General features: G+C 40.9%; 1 protein-coding gene across 1 annotated transcript in view; it reads left to right on the forward strand.

The window, feature by feature from the left end:
* Positions 1-21,745, forward strand: part of LHFPL2 (LHFPL tetraspan subfamily member 2) — a 120,182-nt gene that overhangs the window by 50,029 nt on the left and 48,408 nt on the right. Inside the window, exon 2 of the mRNA XM_062018277.1 lies at positions 8,553-8,605. The gene's annotated coding sequence lies outside the window, so the exon portion shown is untranslated. The remainder of the gene's footprint in view (positions 1-8,552; positions 8,606-21,745) is intronic.

Below are 21,745 nucleotides of genomic sequence, written 5' to 3' on the forward strand. Positions count from 1 at the left end.
AGTTAAAATTATAGAGGTTGGAAGATGCCACTGAAGACACTGGTCAGTTTTACTCTCAGCTGGGAAACTGGCGGAAAGAAAAAAATAAAATAAAAAAAAGTCAGGTACGTTTCCCTGTCTCTGCCCCCCTTCTGCCCTCCCTTCCCAAACATTCTTATTTTAATTGAATCCTTCAAGGATTATTCTGTAAACCCATTATTTGAGTCTGAAATTGGCCTCTTCTTCAGTCTTGCAAGTGCCTTTTTATATGAAACGGTAAAGGTAACAATTAGCAAGTCTTTTTAAAGAATTATAGTAACCATAAAAGGGAAAAACAGAAACTAAGATTTCTTTTTGCCATCCGAATCAGGAGACCTTTTTAGATGTGATTCACCTCTTTGTCTCCATGTAGTGATGCACAAAGTCTTTCATAAATCTTCTTTAATGTAGTATAAGAATAGTAGAAATCTGGAGAAAATAAAATGTTATCACTAGCAGCTCATAACTTGGCAAAAAGTGATATCTCAGTTTTGCTGAGAAGTGTACTTCAAAGAATAATTGAAAGGGTTTTTAGAGGAATTTAAAGAATAGTTGGAACTTCGTACAAAATGTCTACCGTGAACATCTTCAAAGAAGTTACTATTGACTTTGGGAAAAGCTAAACCCATTTTACTTCTTGCATTACCGGGATATTTTCTGAAAAGACCATCTCTGTAGCAGTGTTTAATATAATTGGCTCCAGAGAAATCTTAACATGACGAAAATTAAACAGGCAAAGGAAATCTTCTTTGTGGTGAACAAAACCACAGTTAACATATTTCTTAGTTGCTGCTCAATTCCCACTGTCCCTGGGGCTAGCTAATTCTTCCATCTGCAAACTGAGTGTAGTTTTTAACTCTTACCAAGCAGTGCCTAGCTCATTTCTCATTCCTTGGGTTAGCACCAAAGGAGAGCCACTTTGTGGGCTTGTGAACTGTCTTTGAAAGAGAAGGCTGAATCAAGATGGCTCAGGACTTTCAGAGGTTGCTAGAAGCTGGAGGATGTTCTTCAGAGTGGGAAAACTGGGCAGATAAGACTTGACTAAGGTTTCTCATTACCATAACATGGTTTTAGTAAAACACTCCAGAAAGACATTTGGAATGTTGCCCAGAGTCTCATCTTTGTTTATTTTTTCTTTACATTGGGCTTGGGTTTTTGTTTTTTACAAGACTGAAAATCTGTTCTGACACATGAGCTGCAGAAGAGCTGAAAATAAGTTGGTGTGCTCTAAAGCAGTATTTTTAGCTTTGAATTAACGTCTGGAGTGCACAATAGGCCTATTGGTTGGATAATGTTCGGACAATTTTCAGTAGAAGGAGCTTTGCTTTTAGATCAAGTTGAATGTTCTAAGCTCTAGGTTTTGTCATTAAGCAAAATAATTACATGAATGAAGTATTTAGTGATTGAAAGGCAACTTTTCACTTGCAGAAGGTCAAAGGTAGCACTTGTGAATGCTTTAATTTGATAAGCTACTTTTTACATAGTTTTTTAATTGCATCTATGAAGATGAAAGCTGTGAAGAAGGCATGGAAATGAGTCCACTGTAGATGTTCAAGGGAAGTGTTGTTGTTTTCCTGACACCATAGAGGAGTTTCACATTGTATTTTGAGGGCTCTTAACAGCTTGTTTGTGTGTCTTAGTAAGTCAGTCCCTAGTTCTGTGTTTGATTGATTTGTTAGACATCTTGTCTTAAATGTAGAGAAAGTTGAATGTTAAAAGAAGTCTGCTCTTCTTGTGGGGGAAGGGGAGGATTGTGCTTAAGGCATTTTTTAATTTGGGTTGAACCCACAAAGCAAACAGGTTCTTAATTCAGTTGTGGTGCAGGAGTAGTGGAAAATCTCAGGAATTTTATAAGGCAACTCGGACATTTTACTGGTTGCTTCATTGATTTGTAGTAGTCATGGCTTGTGTCACTACTAGGATGGTACTCTTGACTATAGCTTTGGCCTGAGAAGAAGGTGTTGGATTGAAAACAAAAGAAACCCCACAGCTGTTGGTTTAAAGAGTGTGAGTGTGTGAGATAACGTGTCTCTCTTTCCAGACTAACATCATGAGATAGCTCTGCAGCCTTCTACAACAGGCTCAGGCTGTCTACCAATTAAATAAAAACAGTATGTTAATCACTGACACCTGAACAAAACTCCACAGTTGCCATCTCCAGGCCTTCAGGAAAAGATAACTGACTTCCTTGGAGTCATTTTGTTCCTCTTAACCCAGCAGACAGTTTTATTTTTAAATTTAGTGTTTTGCAGGCCACAGTGTGTGTAATCTGGGGGCAATAATTTGAATGCTAGTAATACTCATCAGAAGTTGTTATTTATTAAGCCAGCTCAGCTGACGTTTAGGAAGAAGACTAGCCTGAGCTTGCCAAATGATTTTAGCTCATTGCTGAGGAGCATGCTGCTGGTTAGAGCATTTAATTAGCAAGCCAACATCAGGGCCCCTGGGGCACTAATGGACCTTGGCCTCCCCTGCATCCTGCCTGAGGGCTCAGGAGCCTGTTTCAGCTCTACTGCTCTGTATTGGAGCTGTGTTGTGTGCCTGTTTCAAGGTTGACCTGGAGCCTGCCTGTGCCCAGTGACCACTGAGCTGTCCATGGCAGCTAGTTGAGCAGTGCTGACCCTGGGGTGGAGCTTCTTTCTGAGGCACTGCCCTTTTGGTCACTCTTGGTGGTGGCCAAGTTCCAGCTGCCTAGAGCAGCATTATGCCCAAATATTTCTCGTGACTGTAGATATTCTTGCTGGAGATACTGCTGCAAAGCTGCTGGGTTTGGCTGCCTTGGGCTGAGTGAGGTTATGGGTTCTATGGAGCAAGACAACAGCACTAGCAGTGATGTAACTCACAGTGCTGCTCTGGGAGGTTGACTTGCCATTTTGCTTTGCTGTCCCTGTGACATAGAGATGTGACTCAGGAAGCGTGTCGTAAAGTGAAATTTTTAAGTCCTTTTATACTGCCTTTAAGCCATTTGTGTGCTTTATCATCATGGATATTAAGATAAGAGCTTCCACTGATTTTGGTGAATGTGGGATGAGACTTGTGGCTGGTGTTCTGTATTGCTAAATTCAAATAAAGTTTATGCTTACGTAAAATAAATCCTAGAAGGCAAAGCTCATTTTAGAGAAAAGCTTTACTAAACTTTACTATTTTGCCTCAATTAGTAACAACTGTCTTGTTAAAGAAATATGGTAATTTGATTCACTTATCACTGAGGTGCTTATTATATTAAGTAACAGGCTAAGAGAGATCTTTCCTTCACAGCACAGGTCTCTTAATGCTTCTGTATTTATTTTGTTTAGTTTTGCGGGAATTGCTAGGATTATAAAAATGTAATGTTTGGTTTAAACATTTTAATGATGTGTAAAACTATGCTGTACTGCGTTCTTGGTTAAGGTGGTGCAGTGGGAAAACAGGCATTAAGAGTGGGGATCAGCAGGTATTAGGAGTACATCTGGCTTTTATTGGGTGTAAATTTCAGGGCAGGTGCATTGGTGAAATATTTTCTGTAGTGTAAAAAAGTGAACATTTTGTTTCTCATTGAAATATCTTGCAAGATAATATTGCTTTATATAGTATGCTCTTCTGAATTTGCTTCAAATTACATACGTACAGGTATGTAGCATGATCTTCTAGAGTGAACAAACTGGATAGACAATGCAAAAAGCAAAAGTGGATTTTTTTTTTGTTCTGTAGATATGTGTGAAACAGAAGAATCACTCTGAGAAGAAATGTTTAAAAATCTATTGTATATCTCTAGCTGCTAGTTCCCTATGGTGTTTAACATTGTAATTCATTTAGAGGTTTGAGTTTTTTAATGTGCTATCAATCTATCCCTAAAGAAAATACTTTACCTTCTTGTTTTGCTGCTATTTCTGAAGGTAGCCTTAATGACGTCAGTGAAATAGTGGTTTTAATTTTATTTTGTACTGTTCTGCGTTGATAGCAAAAGACAAAGAACCCATTGAATGCATTCTTTCTATTCATAGTGACATAACTGGCAATACAGGCCTTCCTGAAGTAAATAAATTTTTCTTTGATTTGGATACTTGGTGTTATATAATACATGGAAGTATTGCATGGTAGTGTATCTGAAGAAAAAGCTACTTGAAAAGGATATTTTAAGACACAGCGGATATTTCTGTATTCTTTTTTTACTTTTTTTGCAGGGGAGCCTAAGCATCCCCAATTCCTGTAGTGTACAAAGCCAGAATATGTGACAGGGAGGTGTTATCAAACCAACTGTGTTGTCTTAACAGTCTCCAACCTATTTGCTTCTCCTGTTGACTATAAATAAAAGACTGTTTAATAAAATCTGTGACTCTGCTTAGTATAGAGACTCTTTCTACCTCTATTACACTGCAACATCTTTCCCTTGCAAATAAGAAAAAAGATAAAAATGAAGAATATAATGTTTTCTTCTTTTTTGGGGGGTGGCGTGTTGATGCAGCCAAATTTACAGCTAGTTGAGTAGAAAGCAAGAAGTTGATTTTATGTATTTTTGCCCATTGTTGTAGAAATCTATCTGAGCAATTGCAAAATTTGTGAGAAAGAGTTCCTGAGAGAAAGAGTGAGAACATACCTGCTTTTGTCATATTAATTTGTTTGGGAGGATTTGGGTTTCATTTCAGCCGTCTGTGGCATAATGAAAGTGTATATTGCCTCTATGGTGACGGAGCAGTGGAAAGCCTGTGGAGTTTCTTCTTGTTAGTTTTACCACAATTATTGTGGGGAAAAAAAAAAAAAAAAGTAACATTATGTAACAGGTGTTGTCCTGTTGGGTTTGGAGCTATTCCTAAGTCATACTTGACTTTAAAATGTTATAAATTGGAATAGAATAGACAAACAGTTTTAAATGTGTTTTCAAGTCTTGGCCTCTATTATTAGTTAGACAGAGGAACATAAAAAGATGTTGTTTTGTTCATGCACAGTGGTTTATGTGTTACTTCTTCATAGAATCACAGAATGGTTTGGGGTCATCATATAGTTCCAACCTGTCTACTATGGGCAGGGACACCTTCCACTAGAGCAGGTTGCTCAAAGCCCCATCCAGCCTGGCTTTGAACATTTCCAGAGATGGGGCATCCATAGCCTCTTTTAACCTGTTTCAGTGCCTCACCACCATCACAGGGAAGCACTTCTTCCTTACATTCCTTCCTTATAAATATTGGAGAGATGTATGTCAAGAGAGTGGAGCAAGTTTTTTCTGTAGTGTCCAGTGATAGGACTAAGGGTAATAGAAAAAAGCTGGAACACAAAAAGTTTCACTGAGGAAAAACTTCTTTTCTGTGAGGGTGAGGGAGCCCTGGCACAGGCTGCCCAGGGAGGTTTTGGAGCCTCCTTCTCTGGAGGTTTTCAAAACCTTCCTGGATGTGTTCCTGTGTGACCAGATCTAAGCAGATCTGCTTGAGCAGGGCTTTAGACTAGATAATCTTTATAGATCCCTTCCAACCCCTACCATTCTGTGATTCAACGATACATCTAATCTAAATTTAAATCTCTTTCACTTTGAAGCCACTACCCCTTGCCCTATTACTACATACCCTTGTAAAAAGTCCCTCTTGCACTTTCCTGTAGGCCCCTTGAAGTACTGGAAGGTTGCTGGTATTCCTGGAGCCTTCTCCTCTCCAGGCTGAACAACCCCAAGTCTTTCAGCCTGTCTGCATAGGAGAGGAGCTCCAGCCCTCAGATCACCTTTGCAGGCTCCTCTGGACCCACTTCAATAGCAACATGTCCTTCTTATGTTATGGGCCTCAAAATGAGATGTGGTCTAATAGAAGTGGAGCAGAGGGCAAGGATCACCTTCAGCCTTCTTACCACACTTCTTTTGATGCAGCTCAGGGTATGGCTGGCTTTCTGGACTGCAAGTGCACATTGATGGGTCACATTGAGCTTCTTGTCAACCAACACCCCCAATCCTTCTCACAGCTCCTCTTAATCCATTCTTCATGTTGGCTGTATTTGTGTTTGGGATTGCCTCAACCCTGATGCAAGACCTTGCACTTGCCCTTGTTCAACTTCATGAGGTTCACATGGGCCCGCCTCTCAAGCCTGTCCAGGTTCCTCTGGACGGCATCTCTTCCTTGCCTCCAGTGTATTCACTGCACCACACAGCCTGGTGTTGTCAGGGAACTTGCTGAGAGTGCACTCAATCCCACGGTCTGCATCACTGACAAAGGTGTTAAACAGTGCCAGTCTCAGTACCAACCCCTGAGGAATCCCACTCACCTCTGGTCTTCTCGTGTACATCAGGCTTTTGACCACAACTCCCAGAGTTCGACCATTTAGAAAATTCTTGGCAGACTGAGTGGTCCTTCTGTTAAATCCATGTCTTTGCAATTTGGAGACAAGGAAGTTGTACAGGACAGTGTAAAATGCTTTGCACAAGTCCAGGTAGGTGACATATGTTGCTCTTTCCTTATCCACTAATGCTGTAATCCTGTAAAAGGTGTCTGTAAAAGGCCACCAAACTTGTCAGTCATGGTTTGCCCTTAGTGAAAGCCATGTTGACTGCTAGCAGTCACCTCCTTATTTTCTGTGTGTTTTAGAATAGTTTCCAGGAGGTTCTACTCCATGATCTTGCTGGGCACAGAGGTGAGATTGACTGACCTGTAGTTCCCTGGATCTTCCTTTTTTCCCTTTTTAAAAATGGAGGTTAATGCCACGATATCTCAATTATGATGGAGAGTTGCTTAGCCACTTCATTTCCAGTTCCCTCAGGACTCACAGATACATATCGTCAGATCCCATATACTTGTATATCTTCAGGTTCCTTAGATGATCTCAAACCTGATCGCCATCAGTGAGTAGTTCTTCATTCTCCCAGTCCCTGCCTTTGCCTTTTGTGACTTGAGTGACGTAGCTAGAACGCTTGCCAGTGAAAACTGAGGCAAAGACGTTGTTGACTACCTCAGCCTTTTCCATGTCCTGGGGAACTGGGTCTCCCATTTTCTTCAGGAGAGGGCCCACATTTTCCATAGTCCTTTTATCACCAATATACCTGTAGAAGCTTTTCTTGTCCTTGATGTGCCTGGCCAGATGTAATTCTATCAGCTTTCCTAATTCGTGTTCTGGCTGCTCAGAAAGTTTCTTTTTGATTTCTGCCTAAGCTATCTGTCTTTGCTTCCATCCTCTGTAGTCTTCCATTTTGTGATTGAGTTTGTCCAGGAGCATCTTGTCCATCCATGTAGGCCTTCTGGCATTTTTGCCTAATGTCTTTGTTGGGATGCATTGCTCCTGTGCTTAGAGCAAGGTAATCATTGAATATTAACCAGCTTTTTTGGACTCCTCTTCACTCCAGGGCTTTAACCGTTCTGGGGCCAGTCTTATTCAACATCTTCATCAATGACCTGGATGAGGGGACAGAGTGTACCCTCAGCAAGCTGGCTGATGACACCAAACTGAGAGGACTGGCTGATTCCCCAGAAGGCTGTGCTGCCATTCAGGGGGTCTCAATTGGCTTGAGAATTGGGCAGAGAGGAATCTCATGAGGTTCAACAAGGACAGGTGCAGAGTCCTGCATCTGAGAAGGAACAACCCCATGCACCAGTACAGGCTGTGGGTTGACCTGCTGGAGAGCAGTTCTGCAGAGAGAGACCTGGGAGTCCTGATTGATAATAAACTAACCATGAGCCAGCAATGTGCCCTCGTGGCCAAGAGGCCAATGTCATCCTGGGATGCATTAAGAAGAGTGTGGCCAGCAGGTCAAGGGAGGTTCTTCTCCCTCTCTACTCTGCCCTGGTGAGGCCTCATCTGGAGTCTTGTGTCCAGTTCTGGGCTCCTCAGCTCAAGAGGGACACAGAAATTCTGGAGAGAGTCCAATGCAGGGCCATCAAGATGTCCAGTGGACTGGAACATCTTTCATATGAGGAAAGGCTGTGGGAATTGGGGCTGTTTAGTCTAGAGAAGAGGAGACCGAGAGGGGATCTTATTAACATTTACAAATATCTAAAGGGTGGGTGTCAGGAGGTTGGGACATCCCTTTTTTCTATAGTAGCTGGCAACAGGACAAGGGGTAACGGGATGAAGCTGGAACAATAAGTTCCAGTTAAATATAAGAAAAAACGGTTTCACTGTTCAGGTGATGGAGCCCTGGCACAGGCTGCCCAGAGGGGTTGTGGAGGCTCCTTCCCTGGAGATCTTCAAGACCCGCCTGGACATGTTCCTGTGTGACCTGATCTAGGTGACCCTGCTTCTGCAGGGGGGTTGGACTAGATGATCTCTAAAGGTCCCTTCCAACTCCTACCATTCTATGATTCTATGATCCCATGTTACTATACCAAATGGTTCCCTTAAGAGGCCAAAGTCTGCTCTCCTGAAGTCCAGAGTGTGTACTTATTTTAGCTCATTAGTATTTGGAGTGATGTCTAGAAGGCTGCATTTCTTGCAAAGCAGAACTGTCCTGGTGGTGAAATGTTACCCATATGCGTATAATCTCTTACAAGTGGGGTTGTACCATTACAGCCACCAGTAGTTGTAGGTATTTTTAAATGTTTTTGGCTCTGTACCTTTCTTACATTTTACATCAATTGTTTCTCTAGGTGTTACCAGGAGTCTGAAGTGGTTGATCGAGACCTAAGGACTTGGAACAGTGGTGAGTAAATTAAATTCAGGTCATATGTTCTGGTATTTTCACATACTGTCTGACTATGAAGTTTGACTGCTGTTTGAGGGATAGAAGATATACAATAGTTTATACCTTTTGAATATTTTCTTCTGAGCATCACTTTCCTGTTCAGACCATTCACCTGAACTTTTTAAACGGGTTTTAAGAAGTCAAAGAAGAGGTAGTCTCAGTGACTGCTTTTGATAAGTGGAACTTCATCCCCACCACCAACTTGAAATAGAAAATACTGAAGTATAATAGTTCAATCCATATTTGTTAAGGCAACAGCACAATAACACACATGTAAGCCTTAGTATTAAATGAATGATGCCTGAATCCAGGCTTCTCAAAAGCACACAATTAAGCCGTTATAAAATCAGATATTCTAGTATAGATAGAAGCCTAAAGTAAGTTAATAAATTACTGCAAGCTGAAATTTTACTGTCTTTAAACCCCCAAGTTTGTCTGTGGTTCTTAACTTCCCACCTGTAAACTGTAGTATCCTTTGTAAAACCACACCAAACTGAGAGGACTAGCTGAGTCCCCAGAAGGCTGTGCTGCCATTCAGTGGGATCTCAACCAGCTTGAGAGTTGGGCAGAGAGGAACCTCATGAGGTTCAACAAGGACAAGTGCAGAGTCCTGTACCTGAGCAGGAACAACCCCATGCACCAGTACAGGCTGTGGGTTGAACTACTGAAGAGCAGCTCTGCAGAGAGAGATCTGGGAGTCCTGGTTGATAATAAACTGACCATAAGCCAGCAATGTGCCCTTGTGGCCAAGAAGGCCAATGTCATCCTGGGATGCATTAAGAAGAGTGTGGCCAGCAGGTCAAGGGAGGTTCTTCTCCCCCTCTACTCTGCCCTGATGAGGCCTCCTCTGGAGTCTTGTGTCCAGTTCTGGGCTCAGGAAGGACAGAGAACTTCTGGAGAGACTCCAGCACAGGGCCACCAAGATGTCCAGTGGACTGGAACGTCTTTCATACAAGGAAGAGCTGTGGCAACTGGGGCTGTTTAGTCTGGAGAAGAGGAGACCAAGGGAGGATCTTATTAACATTTACAAATATCTAAATGGTGGGTGTCAGGAGGTTGGGACATCCCTTTTTTCTATAGTAGCTAGCAACAGGACAAAGGGTAACGGGATGAAGCTGGAACAAAAAGTTCCACTTAAATATAAGAAAAAACGGTTTCACTGTGAGGGTGATGGAGCAATGACACAGGCTGCCCAGAGGGGTTGTGGAGTCTCCTTCCTTGGAGGTCTTGAAGACCCACCCGGACATGTTCATATGCGACCTGATCTAGGTGACCCTGCTTCTGCAGATGGGTTGGACTAGATGATCTCTAAAGGTCCCTTCCAACTCCTACCATTCTATGATTCTATGATCCCCTTCACCCTGCTCATTACTGATTCTTTGCATGGTATGTGCCTGTTGTGACTAGACAAAAATGCAAGAAGGATCACAGGAAGAATGATTGGAAATTTGAAATGCTTTTAAAAATGAGTTTTGTTTAGTAATGCATTTTATAAACATATTATTTGCACTTCCTTGGATGTAGTTGTAGGCTGGCATAGAGAGCCTTAAAAAAGCAGACACAAACTCACTGTTAGTTTTGCTTAATAATAATAGTAGTAGTAGTAATTAATACTTTCAAAAGCATCTATGTTTTCTTGCAGAGATAGTTATTTGGAATAATCTTTCTATTTATCTGGTTTCCATAGCGAGCAAATTTATGTGAAATATATTGTATTTATGGGATCTTGTTTGATTTCAGTGCTCTTGGCAACAACTGGAAAGTTTTTAGCCATTGTGCATTTGGTTGCATGTGCTGTTGACTTTGGTGAACAAGAACCAAACACAATACAGTGAGAAACTCTTGCCTTGTTTTTATCTTTGGTTTAGTGATCCTTGTAAGATATGTTTGTATAGTCCTTAATTTCTAGAAATAGTTCAGTTAAAACTTTGAAGAAATTTATCAGTTTAGAACATTTACCTTCATGTAGTTCTGTATTTACTATCTCCTATCTCTTCTTGTACTCTACCAGGAAAAGCAAATAAGTGAGTTTTAAGTGAATTCACTCGTAAATTTTGGATAGTTTGTTTTGATCTAGTGTTTATTTGCCCCCATGCCCCCATCCTTCAGCCCCTGACAATTCTCAGGGCTAAACTGCTATATTCATGTTGTCCTCAGTGTGTAAGTAGAATGAAGTGATAATTCCTGTGCATTTATTCCCTTCACCTTATTCTTCCTTCTTGATAAGAATGAAACTTCTTTTCCACTTCTGTGTTAGCCAGGGCATTCAAGAGTCCTCAAAAATAAGTGTTTTTCTGCTATTTATATTCGTTCATTTGGCACTCTAGAATAAATGTTACAAGTCCTTACCAACTTTAAATGTGTTCAGTTATCTAGAATATTTTTTGTCACAGTGGGTACTAGAAAGCCCCAAACCACATTCAGATTCCCATAGAAAAATGCATTTTTTGCCCTTGTAGACTTAAGAGCCATATTAAATTTCAGTATCATGGAGAACTGTGCAAGAGAGAATTCAAACAACATTGAACTTGCTCAACCAGTTTCATCCTTGCTGAGATACTTACCTGTATATGTATTTATGTGGCTTAATTTGACACATTTACTCGTGATCTTTGTAAGCAAAGTGTTCCACAACACAGAAGTAGGCCATTATGTTGAAGCAGAAGTGTTAACCTGACAGGTACCACTCCCATCCATGTGTTATGTGATTCCACAAAAAGCTGAAACTGTTGTAAAGTTTCTTTATGAGTATACAGTGGACAATTTTGGTCTGTACCTCTTCACACGTAGGTTGTGATAATACCATATGCCTAGTGTTCAGAAGTCACTTGTCCCAAACATTCTGAAAATAAGAACTATCCTTCTGTCAAGATAAACATACCTATTGTTTAAAGGAAATTTAAACAAGATATACGTGGTGTTTTTAAAAGTAGCTCTAAAACTTGCTTAGGACTGCTGCTTGTTGGTCACTCACCTGTTTCTAAAAGTAGTCTTATAAAAAACTTATAAGAGTTAAGAGTAGAGAGTTAAGTGTGGTAGTGATAATAAAATTGCAATTAATAAGACTGGGCCTGTGCAGATGTAGTATGTTGAAAGAAAATTGAAATTACAACTTTTCTCTCATAACAAAATATGTAAATAATATAGTTTCTCTCCAAACAAGCACAGCAAATGCCTAGTTATCCAAATTTTCTTCAGAAGCATTGCATAAACATTTGAAAATAGATACACACTTAATTCCATAAAAATCTTCTGTTGCAATAAAATTAGTAAAAGTGCAAATGAAAGCAAGAAATAAACAACTCAGTTAACAATTTAGAGGATGAAATTACCTTCTTATAAACGCCTCATGAAATCTTTGGTATTTTGCTTTCTTTTTCCTTAATTTTCTCCCCAAGATTTCAACTTAATAGTAAGAGCATTCACATAGCTGGACCATAGCAGCTACTCTAGAAACTGCCAGCTGATGTGACATATTTTTCTGTTACATTAAAGCAGGTGTTTTGACCAGCCAGTCCTTTTTCTCTTCAGGTAATAATACCTATCTAGCTGTCATGATTTGAGCCTAGACAGCAACTAAACACCCACACAGCTGCTTGCTCACTTCTCCACTGTGGGATGAGGAAGTGAGAATATAACTAAAGACCAAAGTCAAGGTCAAAGTACAGGGAGAGATCACTCAGTATTTATCATCATAGGCAAAATGGTCTTGTCTTGGGAGAAAAACAAAATCAGTTTAATCTGTTGTCAACCAAATCAGGGTAAGATGGTGAGAAATACAAGCGGGCCATAAGAACATCTTCTCCTTACCCTTCCTTTCTTCCCAGGTTCAACTTTGCTCCCAATTTCCATCCCTCCTTCCTGCCAGCAGCACAGGGACATGGGGAATGGGGATTGTGGTCAGTTTGTCACACATTATCTCTGCTGCTCCTTCCTCCTCACACTCTTTGCCTGCTCCAGTGTGGGGTCTCCTCTGCTGGGGACAGTTCTGCACAAGCTTCTACAACATGAGTCTTTTCCGCAGGCTACAGTTCTTCATGAACCGCTCTAGTGTGGGTCCCTTCCACGGGCTGCAGTCCTTAAGGAACAGACTGCTCCAGTACAGTCTTTCCACAGTCACAGCCATCTTCAGGTGCAGCCAGCCACTCTGGTGTGGGGTCTTCCATGGGTCAACAGGTGCATCTCTGCTCCACTGCAGGCCACCATGGCTGGAGTGGCAGAGCCAGCCTCACCTTAGGCTGCACCATGGGCTGCAGAGGAATGTGTGCTCCCGCATACCTCCTCCCTTCCTTTTTCACTGACCGTGATGTCTGCAGAATGGTTTCTCTCACATTCCACTCCTTCCTCCACTGCAGGTTTACGCTTGTGAAGTGTATGATCACAGAGACGCCGCAACTGTTGCTTATTGGCTTGACTTTGGCCAGAGGCAAGTCTGACTTAGAGCCAGGGAAGCTTCTAGCAGCTTCTTGCAGGAGCCACCCCAGTAGCCCTTACCTGCTACCAAATCCACACCACAGAAATCCAATACACTGTCTTTCCTGCATAGGATCAGAGATTCATGTTTCTGGAATTAGGGACAACTAGGAGAAGCCAAGGTGAAGGAACGCAAGCAAAATGTCTTTCTGAATGTCTTTCTCCATGTTGTGGTTGGGCCCAGCTAGCACAGAAGCACCACAACACTCTCTCACTTGGTGCCCCAATTCACCCTCACCCTCATTAGGATGGTGGAAGCCCCGGAAAAGTGGGAGGAAAAAGATAACCAAGATTGTTGTGGATTAAGACAAGGTCAGGGAGGGCTCTCTGCCAGTTACGGTTCTGGGCAAAACAGACTCCAGTACTTGATTTAGGGAGGAAAGTAGGAAAGTTTATTCTACAAGAAACAGAATGGAATAAAAGCAAGAAGGGAGTAGGATTATGAGAAGATTACAACCAACACTTTAAGATCTCCATCCCTCATCCCTCCCTTCTTCCTGCGTCCAGCTCCCTGCTCCTGCTATCTCTACTTCCTCCCCTCTCAACGGCTTGAGTTGGGGCAGGGAATGGGGGATGTGGTCAGGCTCTCATAGATGCTCTCTGCCACTTCTCTCCTCAGATGAGGACGACTGCTGGCATTCTCCCCCCGCTACGATATGAGGTCCCTCCCCCAGGACACAGTCCTTAACAAACTTCTGTGGTGTGGATCCTTCCCAGCAGCTACAGCTTCTGCCAATATAGGGTTCCTCCCACAGAACACAGCCTCTTCTGGGCATAATTTTAATAAGCTGCTTTGGCATGAGTTCCTCCCCACAGTTACAGCTTCTGTGACTATTGGGTCCCTCCCATAGGATATGGTCTCCTCTGGCCATAGTTTTAATGAAGTGAATCACTGCCTCTGGCTCAGTATCTGTAGTGAAGTGATTGGGTCTCTCCCATGGGATATGACCTCCTCCAGCCATAGTCACTGCCCCTGGCTCAGGGTTTCTAGCAAAATGAATCTCTGCCCCTGATACGAGGTCATTATCAAAACAAGTCTCTGCTGCCGATGTGGGGTCTTTAGCAAAATGCAAACAAATCTCTGCTTCGCTAGTCCTCTCTGTAGAATGCAGGGGCATCTCTGCTCCAGCACACCTCCTCCTCTCTTTCAGCACTGACCTTGGAGTCTGCATGGCTGTTTCTCTCACTCTTCCCACTCCTTGCACCACCACCAGCTGAAGAAGAAGAAGGAAGAAACAGGAAGAAGCCTCCCTCCTCTTCTGGCTTCTTCTTAAAAAGTGATCGTGGAGGTGTCCAATTGGCTCAGCCCCAGCAGTGGGTCTGGCTCAGAGCTGGGGAGAGTTTTGAGCAACTTGTTACAGGAGCCATCTTTCCAGCCCCTTCCCCCTTACCAGAAAAGGCTGTCATGTCAAACCATGACACTTCATGTCATAAATACTTGCAGTGAAAGGAAAGCCATTACTTGTTTAAGGTGTTCTAGCTGTCATGTTATTTGTGTGCTGAACTTTGTCAGCCTCATGACAGTGCTTCTTGACTTTAGGAATTACGTTTTAGGTTTCAGATGAAACCCTGTGATACCTTAAGCCTGAAACTGACAAATTGGTAATAGTTTTGAGGTGATTAAAAGGTCTCTGTGTGTTAATCCCACGAGGTTTACTGCAGAATACACATGAGGACAGGGAGTACATTTTGGGGTTTTATGGTTTTTTTGAATTTGTTTATATCAGTACAGTTTTGTACATAACAGCAGAGATGCAAGGTGGACATTTTTACATCTGGAAGCCAAAAAAAGGGCTATAGGCAATGCTCCTGGTTTTATTTGACTTTTTTAACAGCCAGGGTAAGTAGAAAGTTATATGTGTACTACCTTTCCTCTATGAGAAAACACTTTTCTGTGTCTATGCTTTGACTTTTTTTCTTTTCTATATAATTTATTTAAATTATATTGATATAGTATTTAAATGAATTTATTCATTGTATAATGATACACAATTACATATTAATTGTATTATTGAAATAAATTTATAACTTTTTGTTTACTCCTTTTTTGGAAAACTTTAAGGTGCCCCTCTTCCATTAAATAGAAACAAAATTAATTGTGACATTTTATTCACTTTATTTCATTTTGTTGTAAACCACATTGAACTCATAATTTGCTTAGGTACCAAAAAATACAATGGCCAATTTTAATTTTATTATTTCTGGAACCTATCGCAATTCTTGACATGGAGATGCCATGCTGCAAACCATGAGTAAACAGCAATTGCAGCCACAGGAAGGAGTGTGGATAGAACTGGTTATCCTGACTCTTAGATTCATTTTCCACCTCTGTTATTAACCTGCAAAGTGATATTGGGAGAGTTAATTAATTTCTTACTCTTTTGCAAGGCCTTTTGTCCAGGTATTGGGTTTCAGTTCATCGCACTGTACTTTGGTGCTTGTGGAGTCCTTCAATTGCTATGGTACTGAAATTTTTACTTGCAGAGTTTCTCTCATGCTGGGACATAACCTCTAAGGTACTCACTGGCTGATGTGGAATCTTGAAGACATTTGACATTCCTTCTACAAGAAACCTAGTAGTTCTGTTCAAGGCATGGTTTAATGTTGCATCTGGCTTGCACAACTGCAAGCTGATGCCAAAAGGGGCAGTACTGCTTCAACTTGTTCTTCCCCTCATTTGTATTAGCCCCAAGGCCCAAAGTGAGTTAAAGGTAAGCAGCTGATTCAACAAAAAACCCTACCTAATTGGGAGGCAAAACTGCAAGAAATAATTGTGCTGGCCTGGCTTGTCCTGTGTCTGAGAAATTACTGCATGGAACTGCATTGGGGTTGCATGGCAGGATTCAGGTAGCAGAGGGCTACAGGGGTGGCTTCTACAAGAATATGGCAGAAGCATCCCTCATGTCCAACAGAGCCAATAGCACCTGGCTCCAAGATGGACCTGCCACTGGCCAAGGCTGAGCCCATCAGTTATGGTGGTAGTGCCTTTGAGATAACACTATTAAGGGGAGAAAAGAACTGCTGTGCGACAAAATGCAACAGGAGAGAAGAGTGATAATATGTGAGATCAGCAGCTCTGCAGACACCAAGGCCAGTGCAGAAAGAGGGGAGGAGGTGCTCCAGGCACTGGAGCAGAGATTCCCCTGCAGCCCGTGGTAAGGTAGGCCCTGCCCCTGCAGCCATGGAGGCCACAGAGCCTCGAGGAAGCAGAGATCCACCTGCAGGTAGATCCACAGTAGAGCAGATGGGTACCTAAAGAAAGCAGTGGCCATATGGGAAGCCCATGCTGGTGCAGGCTTCTGGCAGGGCTTGTGACTCCATGGGGGATCCAAGCTGGAGCAGTCTATTCCTGAAGAATTGTCCCTTGTGGAAAGGATCCATTCTGGAACAGTTCATGTAGCCTTGTGGGAAGGACTCAGCATTCAAGAATTTGTGGAGGACAGTCTCCTGTGGGAGAGATCCCATACTGGAGTAGAGGAAGTATGAGAAGTGCTCCCCCGAGGAAGAAGGAGTGGCAAAGACAACGTGTGATGACTTGACTACAACCCTCAATGCCCATCTCCCTGCACCACTGGGTGAGAGGATGTTGAGAACTCAGGAGCAAAACCAAGCCTGGGAAGAAGGGATACCAGAGAGGAAAAGATGTTTTTAAGATTTGGGTTTTTTTCTCATTGTCCTACTTCATTTTAATTGGTAATAAATTCATTTTTTTTCCAGAAGTCAAGTCTATTTTGCCCATGGCAATAATTGGTGAATGCTCTCTCTCTCTGTCCTTATTTTGACCCACAAGCCTTTTGTTGTATTTTCTCTCCCCTTTCCAGCTGAGGAGGTGAAGCGATAGAACAGCTTTGATGGGCACCTGGCATTCAGCCAGGGTCAACCCACTACAGTAACACAAGGGACAAAGAGGGAATAAGCAGCTGAAAGTAGGTCGGGAGGGTAGTACTGTTTCTGTCAGCAACAGGTAATAAATACACCAGATAGACATAGCATGAAAATCTAGGCTTATTAAGAGCTGCATTTTACAACTAGATTTTGAATATTGCAGGAGAATGGCTTGCAATGGATGTGACAACCCAACTTAATTCTCCTCAGTTAGTTGCTACTGTTACATATTATTCACTGGAAGTATTTTTTCTAATATAGCTTTATAATTGTTTTTTCTCAAGTAGCAGTCATCTTTACGACACACATTACAATTTTGAAGCATATTTCTGATGCCTAAGTATAACTTTGTTTTTTATTGAATTTTAATATAAATTGAAGTCCACTTAATCTTGCAAATTGAGCTGACAGAAGTTGCTCTGGTTGTGATATATTCTACAGACTTTGTATTTATAATTTCCCCTTTAAACTCAGTCAAGAAACTTGATTCTTCTTTGAAAATTATGTCTGTAATTGGAGTTGACTCTTTGAAGGGCTTTTTTCAACCACTGCCCTTTCTCGTCAAAATGTATACACCAGATTAGTTTCATTTCTTTGATCTCACTTTCTTTGTGAGCCTAACGTAATAAGATCTTGTGTTGAAGGACCTGTCTTTTCTTTGCCATTTGCCTAAGTGTCCGTGAAATAAAAGAGGGGTTAAGAGGGCAGAGGAAGAGAGAAGCAAAATGTTAAAATGGTTTTGGAAAATGTAGTGACTAAATTTAATCAAGGAGTTTTTACAGACAGCCCACATGTACTTGTGAATGTGTGCTTGTACACATGAATATTTCCTGTGGATTTCATTCACAGGTGAGGTTACTGAATAAATTCAGCTAAGCAAGGAGAGTAGTTCAGCAGATTGAAAAGCAAATGGGCCTCCAAAAACACTGCAAGCCAGCACAGAGCCCGGCTCTGGAGCTGTCTGTACGACTGACCTAGCCAGTGATGTTGCTGAAATTTCACATCTGTTATTTCTTACTACCCACTTTTCTGGCAATAGCCAGTCTTCATTTTTTCCATTACAGGCAGCTGCTGGAACCAACTTGTGCTCATTTTTCAGATGTGCTTAAAAGACTATGTTTTACCATTCTTTCACCGCACTTCCTTCAACCACATACTACAGCACACTGACATTTCAAAAGTGTGGGATCTGTGAGTTGCACGCTCTAGATGTGTCTGAAGATAAGCAGATGTGTTAGCCTACGCATGCAAATAATTTGTCGGAAACAGGGCTATCATAAAGTCTTAGGAAAAGACATATTCTTAATAAGAAGCTGTCAGTGAAAAAAGAAATTTCTATACATTGAAAAGGACTGAATGTCAGGAATCATTGATATTGTTGTCAGAACCCGCTCTCTACCTTAGCTGTGATTAGGGTTGTCTTACACAGAAAATATAGCAGTGCGTAGAGCTCAGTCATGGAGCTTCATGTCAAAGTAGAACTGACCTACTTGAAATAAATAGTTCTTTTTTAATTTCTTGAAGCTGACACACTTTTTCTCCATGTCCCACAGAGGAATTCTCTTGTATCATTCTGGCCCTCTCTAGCTTAAGTTATTGGATCCATTAGATTATTTTCCAGAGCTATTAAAAAGAAGGAGATATTAAGGCTTCTAAGCAAGCTTGCAAGTAACCTGTTGATGGCTGTTCAAACCTATATATCTAAATACATTGTGAAATGGAAATGTAAGAAAACAATATGGGTTTTTTTTCCCCAATAATTTATGCAGAGAGAGCATAGAAAAAGCATTCCATGAGAGTTATGAACTAAAAACTAGGCTGCCTGGTGAGCAAATGCTACTAGCAGAACTCTTTTATGAATGGCAGGGAAGCAGCAAAATCCCCACGACACTGACTTTCAAAACATTATGAGATTACTAGAGGTGAGACTTAATCAAGGACATCCACTGCTGCCTGTAGTCAGAATTCCCTGACATTTTGAGTCCTGTGGTCTGATTGTGCTGCTGCACTTCTGCATAAGAGCAGTGCTTTCTCAGTCCAATAATCACAGCTCCCTTCAAGGCAATGGGGAAAGGCACAGGAGAGAGACTAAACAACAGTGAGAAAATATTACTGACTTTCAATACAATGGATAGAAGGGAGGAATGGATGGGAGGTGAGGTTAATACATTGGACCCAAAGGTGAATATCTTCTTATGCTGTGCATAGCTTTTAAAGCACTTCAAGATGGTCATGAGAAATGTCTTTAAAATGAGTATCTTATTGTTCTGAAATACTAGATGGTATTCTGGTGAAATATAGTTAAATTCCTGATAAAATTGGATATTGCTGTAACTGAAAAAAAAAGCTACAGTAAATGGAGGTGGTTGATTTCCTTTAATTTAGCACTTTTAATATTTTTTTTTTCTCAAAGCAAAATAGTTTTGTCTAGTTGGAATAGGATTGCAATTGTCCTTTACTAGATCACTTTTAAATCCATAATCTTAGACAAATAGTACAGGAATAATACAGATAAGTATTTTCATAAAGATTCTTTTAGGGCTAAAATTCTATGCAGTAGAAAATGAAAAAGCTTGTAGTCTCTAAGGATTTGTATATTTTATTAAATGAGGAAAAAATATCCTTCTCTGCAGATTTTTTTTTTTTTCATGTATTGGAAAAGTTGAGGCTGAGAAGAGCAAAAAGAAATTCTACACTAGGGAGGTTGAAAACATCCCTTGAAATCCAACTAGTTTTCCAGATTGCGTTGAGCATATTTCTGTCTGGAAATTGGATACCATTCATATTCCTTCCTAAAACTGTCAAATCTGTTAGGAGTATGGTAATAAAGTCCTTTTGCATGCATGTGTGTCAAGACATTGTATGTAATGCAAATTAAAGCATTTTCTAGGTCTGAGTCCTTGACATTCTCACCAGTCCATCCTCTGATGGCTAGTTTTCAAGCTGATTTTCTTTGTTTCTGATTTTTTTTTATTGCTGTTTTCCTGGCAGCTGTAAGGATTTCAGCTCAGAGGTACTGCTGGCATACAAATGCTTGTGAATACAGAGTTTGTGCTGCTTAGCGTACATGTGCGTTACCTAAGGAAATCAAAAGAGAATTGACCAAATTGACAAATGCCATGACTCTTGCTTTGAAAGTCCTTGTCCTATTTATTTTTACTTCTTTTAATCATTGATCTGCACATACAGTTTCTTCTTATGAAAGGAAATCAGTGAACAGTAATAGCACATTTTAATTTATGCAACACTTCAGCAAATTATTTGAGAAGTTCACCGCTTATGTTTTAGGATGGCATTCAACAACAGTGAGATGGAGATGAGGATTAGCAGTGCTAAATCATAATTTCTAACATATTTTGTGACAGTAAAAGATTCCTGTGTTGTTCTAGATCTGAAGGTAGCTTGTTTGTGTTCAGATCTGTCCTTTATTCTGACACTATCACAGTGGTCTGTGTCTACTGCTGTGCCTGTAGCAGCTCATCTGTCATTCTTATTAATGAACCACTGCAAATGTACATGCTGTGCTAGTGGAGAAGTTTTTAAAGCATTGCAGGTACTAGAGATGAGCAGCCTTATTAATCTGAAATGATGTGAAATGACATCTCATGAGATGACAGTCTAGCAAGGCTGTAACTTGAAAGCTATTTCTGAGCCCAAAAATATGAATGGATCCTTAGTGCTGTTTTCAAATGTACTTGGAGGCACAGCTCAATTACGTTATCTACAGAATGCCTGTTGGGAGTCTGAGGTGTTTCCAGGTATTTGAGGACTCTTAAAAGAAACCTGGTTATATTGCCACACTTTTAAAAATTTTACCCATTGAAGCATCAAATAGCTCTACATACCACAAGCAACCTTCTAATACTGACTGAGTTTGATTCAAAATGATTATAAAGTGTAATTAAGATATGTTTAGAGTGTTTTGCAGTCATCAGAGAAAAGGAACTATTTAACTGATGAATTCTTGGTTGATGGAATGGAGTGTACTAAGTGTCTGTAATTGTGATGGTCTAAGGAAACATCCAGAAGGTGGAGGGAGGGGAGTGGCATGTGAGTTGGAGAGAAAGGGATTTCTCAGGCTGTGAGAATTTGAGGCTTACAGATCTACAAAACTGATGGCAAAGTGCTAGTCCTTATGCTGAATGCTGATGATACAGAAGATATTACAGCTCCTACTCTGCAAAGCATTATGCACATCACTTAGATGTATGAGAATTCTTTTCAGTAGTGAGAATCTCTTGTAATTACACAGGGGAAGAGAGACATCCAGGCTTGTGGAAATTGGATGGGGACCAATAGTAGCCAGGTATCATTTTATTCCATTTTCACCTTTTCTTTTGGAAAAAAAGTTACTTCTAATTTAAGCCCACTGAAGTATTTTTCATAAGAGCTGGGTTTGCTCAGCTTTTGCAATGTTTCCCATTTTGTAAAAATATTTTGAATCTAAACATGGACTTTTGTTCCAATTTCCTTTTTAATACAGGCCAACTAAAAATTGCCAAATTCTATTTTCACTTTGAATGAGTGATTCACTCTGTATCTGCTGTAATTGAAGTCATACCTTCCTCTAGGACTGTTAAGTTTACTAATGAGAAATTCTGAAGCCTTTGCCCCCTTAGGATGGCTGTTTTAACAGAGCAGCTGATAAGTGCTTATTCTCACAGCTTAGTAACTGCTTTTTGATGAGAACCATCAAAGTCAGATGCAGTCCGTTTGTTCTGCTTACAGCCCAGCTGTGGA

This window comes from Colius striatus, chromosome Z (genome assembly GCF_028858725.1).
Source record: "Colius striatus isolate bColStr4 chromosome Z, bColStr4.1.hap1, whole genome shotgun sequence".
Lineage (NCBI taxonomy): Eukaryota > Metazoa > Chordata > Aves > Coliiformes > Coliidae > Colius > Colius striatus.